The sequence below is a fragment of the Humulus lupulus genome, chromosome 3 (assembly GCF_963169125.1).
Source record: "Humulus lupulus chromosome 3, drHumLupu1.1, whole genome shotgun sequence".
In the NCBI taxonomy this organism is placed as follows: domain Eukaryota; kingdom Viridiplantae; phylum Streptophyta; class Magnoliopsida; order Rosales; family Cannabaceae; genus Humulus; species Humulus lupulus.
In genome coordinates this window covers 104,347,149-104,356,313 of record NC_084795.1, presented here as the reverse complement: position 1 = coordinate 104,356,313, position 9,165 = coordinate 104,347,149, and positions in this window count along the sequence as shown.

Here is a 9,165-nt window from a genome sequence, read left to right as displayed (position 1 = left end):
TAATTTGTTATAGATTGATGGATATCTATTTATTATGGCGTTGTGACTAGGTTTTACGTCAAAGCTTGGGTTTAGGGAATCGTGCTCAGGATCACGTTAATCTGTCAGCTCGGGACACAGGTAAGACAATTATTTGTGCTAGTAGAGCAGGGCATGGCCCTATTATTTTCATTTCAGGGCATGGCCCTAATATTTGTGTTTAATATATGTGCGAATACTTGTAAATACTATTCTATGTTGTGCAAGATCATAAATGAACGGCGAAGGCCGAGAACGGTAAAGGGACGACGAAGGCCAAGAACGGCAAAGGCTGGGAATGGTGAAAGCACGTTCAGTGTAGGCCGCTAGGGCGAGACCTTCTAAGGGTGTTGTATCCACCCGCTCGGTGAAGACTGCAAACCCAGGGCTTGGTAAAGCACCTAGGTCGGCATGGGCCGCTATATGTTTAATCTGTTGACTGTTTATGTTGTATATTATTGGATTGAATTGTGATTTGTTATGTGTTGAGTTTTCTTGTTGGGCCTCGGGTGAAGAGTGCTCTATGGTGCAGGTAAGGGCAAGGAAAAGGTCGATCAACCACGAGTTGGAGAGCGTGGAGCGGCGTGTACATGTTCCACCTACCTAGTTGCCACGACCAGGGTTATTTTAAGGAATATGTTGTAATGATTGGTTTTGTCGCTTAGGTCGACTGTATTAACATTTTGAGCTGTAAAACATTTTCAAATAGTATTTTGGGATCCCAAATGTATAACTCTTATGATTTTAAATGAATGTCCAAAACTTTATAATTAATGTTATCCAGTGAGTCTTTATTTCAATGTAATCACACTTTTCAACCTCAAATCTCAATTAGAAAGCTAATGTCACATTTATAAATCACATAATAATGACTCTACGGTAGTAGGGTGTTACATTGGGTTCCATTACATCATGAGATAAAGAAGACTTAGAGTCTTGAGCAGAAGGATCGATCTTGACTTCTGTCTCAACAGTCTGTTGAGGGCTTGAGAACGATGAGGGAATCTGTTTGGTAGGGACATCCAGCGAGGTGAGTGGAACCGCTGAGGTCGGGATCTTCTGCACATTGAGGTCAGGAAAGATCACACCTCTACTGGAAGTGTTGACTCTTCGAGACCTATTAGGACCTGGAAGAACAAGAACATTCCAGCTTGCTGTTGTTTTAGATCGATGGCCTAGATGAGCAGAGGCGACTAGGGTGTTGATGCAGAGACAGGCGGAATTGATGTTTGGACTGGTGGAATGCCAGAGGGAATGTAATGACCCAACTATTTCTAAGACCTTGGACCATTACATCTATTGGACATAGCTTACTATTTTTGAATAAATCATACATAAAAAAATAACATATCTTTATTGAAAACTCGAATTATTGTATCAAATACACGATAATATAAAATATGGCATAGGTACCCATTGTTTAAAAGAAAAACATAAAACATAACTTTAATTCAATTGTTGAAAAAAAATAAATACGGAACTACAAAAGAAACATAATCCAAAAGACTAAAATAAATGTCATCCTCGATCGACACGTAGTCCACTCATTCCATACATCCTCAACACACAAGCCAAGCTACCAAGAATCCTTCCGCCTTCCATATCATTTTCCTGCATCACACTAAAAAGTAAATAAAGGAGTGAGCCTAATGCCCAGCAAGGAAAATCTACTAACAACATACATCATATATCATAAGCCTAAAACTACATTATAAGCATACACTATAAAACATATGACTATAAAAACATATATTACAATGGCCATCATAATTCTTGGGGATTGCTAGGTAGGCAAATCACATGCCCATAAATTTACGGGGCTTGTTATCTAAACAAATCATATAAATTTGTGGGGCTTGTTATCTGAACAAATCATATGCTGAAGGAATATATTTTTCGGACTTGTTATCTAAAAAAGTTATATGCTTGTTATCTAAACAAATCATATACCCAAGAACTAAAAACATATCATACATATACATATCATAGCATAAACATATCATAACATAACATATCATAAAATAAACATATTATAACATAAACATAACATATAAGCACATAGAATCTATCCTATTTTCCTTACCAAAAGCCGAGATATTTGAGAACAAGAACGGGATTAGAAAACTCCTATAAACCAATAGTAAAAAAGGTGAGAATCTCTAAGAATAGAGATGAATATGAAAACTCAACCATCAAGAAGAATCTTACCAAGAAGGACCTTAAGTTTCAATAACCTAATCAAGAATCATAAACAAGAGTTAAGATCTGAATAAAAGAAACTAAAGAAAACTAAAGAATTATAAAGAACTGAACTTATGAATTGGAATACCTTGGTTGATCTTATAGATTGATCTAAACCTCAACACTGAAATCACACTATATCTCACTTCCCAAGTGTTTCAAAAGCTTAGAATGATAAAGCTTTTATCCCAAACGCAAGTGTATCTCTCTATACTAACACTGGCACCTTGGAAGCTCTAATCGAGTACTTGAAGAATGAAGAAAATGGCTGAGCACTAGGTCCTATTTATAGAGTTCAAGGAGTGAAACTAACCTCTTTTAATTTGAATAAATAAATGATTAAAAAAATGAGAAAGATTTGAATTTTTGTTCAATAACCGCCCAGAACTCGGTCCAAATAAGTCAAAGGCAGGTCTAAGTGGTTAAGGATATTTTTTAAATGAAAAACCCAAAATTTAAAAAAAAAATCATACTAAGGGCGATATATCGCCCCCCTATGGCTATATATCGGCTTTGCCCTAATCCCGAGCCTCTGTTTGTACGTTCGTGCAAAGTCGATGTGTTTTCCGTATCTTCCGTTAGGCAATATATCGGCATATGTCGATATTTTAAACGTGTTTTTTGCACTGATTTAGGATAATTAGAATTGAATAAACAACTTTGACTGAGTCATAATACGAATCTAACCGTTTCTGGAAGGTTCTAGAGCTTCTAGATTCTTCTATTATTGAATTATCCATTCTAAATGCTTAAATCCTTAATAATCATGATTATGACAAGTGTCATGCTCTTATTGGCTCCATCTAAACCTTAGGTTATTATAATAATATATCTAAGACCAGCAATATTAATCAAACCTTATGTTATAATTAATATTTCTAAACTATAGGTTAAACTTATAAAATCCATAACTATTGCTACGAGTCTCCAACTAAGTCCCATCTTGAACCAAAATCCACGGTAACTAACATACTACTAACTAATACTAACTATACTTCTACTACTACTACTACTACTACTACTATCTAGCTAGTTACGTAAATATTTTGGGACTCTACTATTCTCCACCACTAAATAGAATTTTGTCCTCAAAATTTACTTACCAAACAATTTCGGATACTATGCTATCATGTCCTCCTCCAACTCCCACGTTACCTCCCTTTCAGAACTATTACTCCATAGGACTTTTACTATTGGAACACTCTTAGACCGTAATTTCTACATCTGTCTATCTAGGATGCTAACAGGTCGTTCCTCGTAACTCAAGTCTTTCTAAAGTGCTATCGTATCATACTTTAGGACGTGAGATGGGTTTGACACATATCTACATAGAATCAAGATGTGGAACACATTGTGGCTATCTGCTAGAGCTGGCGGCAGGGCTAATCTATATGCAACTGCTCCCACTTTGTCCAATATCTCAAAAGGACCTATAAACCGGGGACTAAGCTTGCCTTTCTTCCCAAACAACTTCACACCTTTCGTAGGAGATATCTTTAAGAAGACTTGATCTCAAACTTTGAATTCAACATCACGCCGCTTGGCATCCACATAAATTTTCTGAGGGCTCTGAGCAGCGAGCATTTGCTTTCTAATCAGTATTACTGCATCCTGAGCTTCTCTAATAGCTTCGGTCCAAGAAGTTGCCTTTCTCCTACCTCATCCCAATGTAACGGCAATCGAAACCTCCTTCCATAGAGTAACTCATAGGGTGGCATCCCGATCATTGGCTGGTAGCTATTGTTGTAGGAGAACTCTATCAGTGGCAAATACTTACTCCATGATCCTCTGAAATCAAGTACACAAGCACGCAACATATCTTCTAAAATCTGTATGGTACGCTCGGACTGACCATCGGTCTGTGGATGAAATGTCGTACTAAGACTTAACTTGGTACCCGTAGCTTGCTGCAAGCTTCCCGAAAATCTCGATGTAAACATCGATCCTCTATCTGACACTATAGTCTTAAGGACTCCACGCAGTCATACTATCTCCTGAACATAAATGTCTGCGTACTGATCTGTTGTGTATGTAGTCTTGACAGGCAGGAAATGAGCTGACTTGGTTAGTCTATCTATTACTACCCAAGTCGAGTTGTGCTGCTTACTAGTTCGTGGTAGTCCTGTCACGAAATCCATGGCTATGTCATCCCATTTCCATTCTGGAATGCTAAGTGGTTGCAATAAGCCTACAGGCTGTTGATGTTCTGCTTTCACTTGCCGGCATACTAAGCATTTAGACACATACTCTGCTACATCTTTCTTCATTCCTGGACACCAATATAATACCTCAAGGTCGTGAGTCATCTTGGTCGACTCTGGGTGAACTGAGTATGGGGTATTGTGCAATTCTTCTAAAATCTTCATCTTAATTCCTTAATCATTCGGTATGTATACCCGATCCTTATATCTCAAGAACCCCTGTCCTGATATCGAGAAATATGTGGCCTTGCATTCTGTAACTGCATCCATATGTGCTACTAATGTGTCATCATCCCCTTGCCCAATCCGTATATCTTGTAACAGACTTGACTGGATGGACAAGTTAGCCAATTTACCAATGACTACTTCTATTATGGCATTGATCTGCTCCTGCTGTAGCGGCTTTCCTATTCCAGCTAACGCTGCTAGATTTCCATAACTTTTCCTACTTAGCACATCAGCAACTACGTTTACCTTTCCCGGGTGGTATAGGATTTCACAGTCATAATCCTTCACTAATTCTAACCACTTGCGCTGCCTCATGTTATGCTCCATTTGTGTGAAGAAATACTTTAAGCTTTTGTGATCTGTATAAATCTCACACCGTTCACTATAAAGATAATGGCACCAGACTTTCAATGCAAAGACCACCGCTGCCAACTCCATATCGTGCATTGGATAGCGTGGCTCATATTCCTTCAAATGCCTTGAGGCATAGGCTATCATCTTGTCATTCTACATCAGCACACAACCCAATCCTTGCTTTGACACATCACAGTAGACTACAAACTAGTCATTGGGTGTCGGTACACAAAGTACTGGTGCTGAGCATAGCTTATCCTTAAGCAAGTAGAAGCTCTCTTCACACTTATCAATCCAGTTGAACCTTTGTTGTTTCCGGGTCAGGTTGGTGAGTGGAGTGACTATCTTAGAAAAGCCCTCTACAAACCTCCAATAATATCTTGCTAGCCCAAGAAAACTTATTACTTCAGATGCGTTCTTTGATCTTGGCCAATCCTTCACAACCTCAACCATAGATGGGTCTATAGCAACTCCTTCCTTGGATACTATGTGCCCGAAGAATGCTACTTGTGACAACCAAAATTCACACTTCTTGAATTTGGCGTAAAGTTGATGCTCCTTTAGTCGTAACAAGGACATCCTTAAATGTTTGTCGTGCTCAGCTTCGTCCTTTGAGTACCCCAAGATATCGTCGATGAACACTACGACGAATTTCTCCAAATAATCCTTCAAGACCCTATTCATTAAATCCATAATCGCGGCTGGAGCGTTGGTAAGACCAAAAGACATAACTAGAAACTCCTAATGTCCATAATGAGTTCTAAAAGCTGTCTTAGGAATATCCTCTTCCTGTACCTTAAGCTAATGATACCCGGACCGCAGATCAATCTTTGAAAACACGGTCGCTCCTCAGAGTTGATCAAACAAGTCGTCAGTCCGGGGTAGCAGGTATTTATTCTTTATTGTCACCATTTCAGCTCACGGTAATCTACGCACATCTGCATGCTTCCATCCTTTTTCATCACAAATGAAACCAGTGCCCCCCATGGCGAATGGCTTGGTCTAAGGAAACCCATGTCTAAGAGTTCTATTAGCTGTATCTTTAACTCCTTGAGTTCGGTAGGTGCCATCCAGTATGGTACCTTGGAGATAGGCTCGGTGCCTGGTACTAGCTCGATTGTGAAGTCAATTTCCCGTGTCGGTGGCAACCATGGTAAGTTGTCAGGAAATACCTCTAGGAATTCCTTTATAATGCGGACGTCTCCAACCTTTAGTGGTGTTTCCTTTACCACATCCGTGACGCTAGCTAAGAATGCGTGACATCCTTTCTCTATCATTCTTTGAGGTTTGAGAGATGAAATTAGAGGCGTACGTAGTCTTGAAACCTTTCCCATAAAGCATAGTCTTTGACCGTCAGGAGTCTCAAACATCACTTGCTTGCATATACAATCGATGGTTGCGCCATGCCTTGCTAGCCAATCCATGCCCAATATCACATCGAAGTCTTTGATCTCTAACTCTATCAGGTCTCCTTCTAGTTCTACGTCTTCAATTCTGATCGGTACACCTCGTACTATTCGTGATGATAGGACTACTTCACCTGAAGGCAATTCTGTTACAAACCTAGTTCTAAAGTTTCACAAGGTTTCTCTGGTTTTTCTATCATTCCTAACGAGATATACGAATGAGTAGCTCCCGAATCAAATAATATAGAACATAAATTATTGAGGATAGGAATCTGACCTGTGACCACTTTATTGCTAGCTTCAGCTTCTCCCTGGGTTAAGGCAAAGGCTCTGGCAGTAACAATCTTGTCGTCCCTTTTCTCCTCTTGCTTGAGCTGGGGACATTGCCTCCTTTGGTGACCTTCCTGACCATAGTTGAAGCATCCCTTGGTGTTTGCACGACACTCACCAGGATGTTTCTTTTGACACTTAGATCATTGCGGATATTCTACTTAACCCGACTTATTACCTCCATTGTTTGTCCGTGCTCTTTTATCGTTGTCAGACTGCTTGTTGTCAGGATGTCTTCTCTTCTGACCATTATTGTTGTTAGGCTGATGATTGTTATTGTGGTTGTTCCAACCATTCATAGGTTGACTCTGCTTCTTAGGAGCAGGCTTACTGGCTTCCTCCTTACTAAAATTCGCCTGAAGCCTTTCTTCATCTATATTAATTTCTAGAACATCGACATATGTAGTAGTTCCAGGATTTGCTAGCTTAACCCCTAGATAAATCTTTGGTCTAAGTCCTCTAACGAACTTGGTAACCCTCAGAAAGTCAGTTGGAACCATCTCTGGTGCAAACTTAGCTAATCGATCGAACTGTCGAGCATACTCTACTACCGTCAAGTTGCCCTACTTCAGAATAGCGAACTCCTCGACCCATGTAGCGATGACTGCCGAGTTGTAGTATTTCTTGTGGAATAACTCCACAAATCTGGTCCATGTCATGGTGGCGACATCATGATTCTGCTGAACTAAGTCTCGCCATATTCTAGCATCCTTCTTAAGCAGAGACGAAACACAGGATATGCGGTCTTCGTTGCCGAGGTTCATGTGCACTAGGATTGGCTCTACATTTCTCACCCATTCTTCCGCCTCGAAGAGGTCTGTTGTCCTTCAAAGTTAGGAGCATGTTGCTTACGAAACAACTCGTAGATTGGCTCCATGTACTGAGCTGGGAATGGCACATAGTTTGCCATTGGCCATCCCCCATAAGGACCTACTTGATGGGGTGCTTGAGCCGTTGTCTGAGGCTGTGGTTGTGGCTGAGGCTGAGGCTGTGGCTGAGGCTGCAGCTGTGGCTGTGGCTGAGCCTGTTGCCGTTGTTGTAGTAATTCTTCGACTTGTTGTCAAAGTCTAACAATTTCTATGGTGTTGTTAACCGGCGGCGGTGCACTTTCATTAGCAGCAGCATTGGTTGCACACCTTCTTGTTCTTCGAACTAGTGGGGCTTCATTAGTCTCAGGAGCGACGCTGGAGGCATTGGCGTTGGTGCATGTAGACCTTCTAAGCGATATCTTCAACAAAGTTCTAACAATCGATAAAACATGTTAGAACTTACCCTAATAGGCTCTAAGGCAAAAACTTAATCTAAGCAAACATAACTCGGACCTAGTAATTATGACTTCTTATGAAAAGAATTATATAAGCCTTCTTTATAATTAGGGTGTGTTTCTATACTTGGAAAAATAAGTCGTCTTTATTATTTTCTAAGTCTGTTTCTAATCATCTTATATGACTTAATTCTCAGGCTCGAAACTCGTCATTGTTCCAAAGTTAATCATATTGAGGGAGGGTTGGGATCAGTAAAATCGTTCCCACTACTATGACCCCCTAGCTCTCATTATAGAACCTGGTTCATTGATTTGTATCCACCCTCACCGAACTTGGTCATTATTTATTAAATTTATTATTTATTACGATTGTAAAAGAAAATCAAAATCATACATGTCATTCAAAAATAACAATAATATTCATTTGGAAAAAAATGTTTTCACTAAGTACAATCATAAATGCAAAGATAATAAATAAAATATATAAAGAAACTAATCTAATCTAAAAATCAGGATCTTCTACATCTGACCCTTCATCTAACATATCATCATCTATCTCCTCATAATCATCATTTTCTTGAGCCTCAAAATTTCCTCGGGGAAGATTCATAAAAATTATATTCTTTTTCTCATTAGTAAATTGAAATTCTATCTTAGAGGAGAACCTAATTATGAGAAAATAATATCCCATAGCCACTGGTATTTCATCTTTATCATCTATTGTCTCCCATATTTCTTCTAAAGTAGCAATTACAATAGGATAGTCTTTAAAAACCCTAATTACTAAAACATATTGTTCCATATCTCTCATCATTATTTGCTTAGTTGTTTGGAGGTGAACTATTTGATTATGGAATAAAAGAAATCTCTGAGTGATTCTTTCTAACACTCCTACTATATTCCTTGGCTCTCTAATCCTTTTTAAGGCCTTAATGGCTCGGATATCGTCATAGGTTAAGGCTCCATCCATCCTTAACTGAATACATAAGGCTAAAGCATTAGCTAATAACATAAACATAACAACTATAACATAAACACTTACATTGGCGGTTAGATTCGGAGCTTGAGCGTGTGTATCAAGGAGAACTTCATGGATATGGACCGTTGCTCTGATACCAACTGT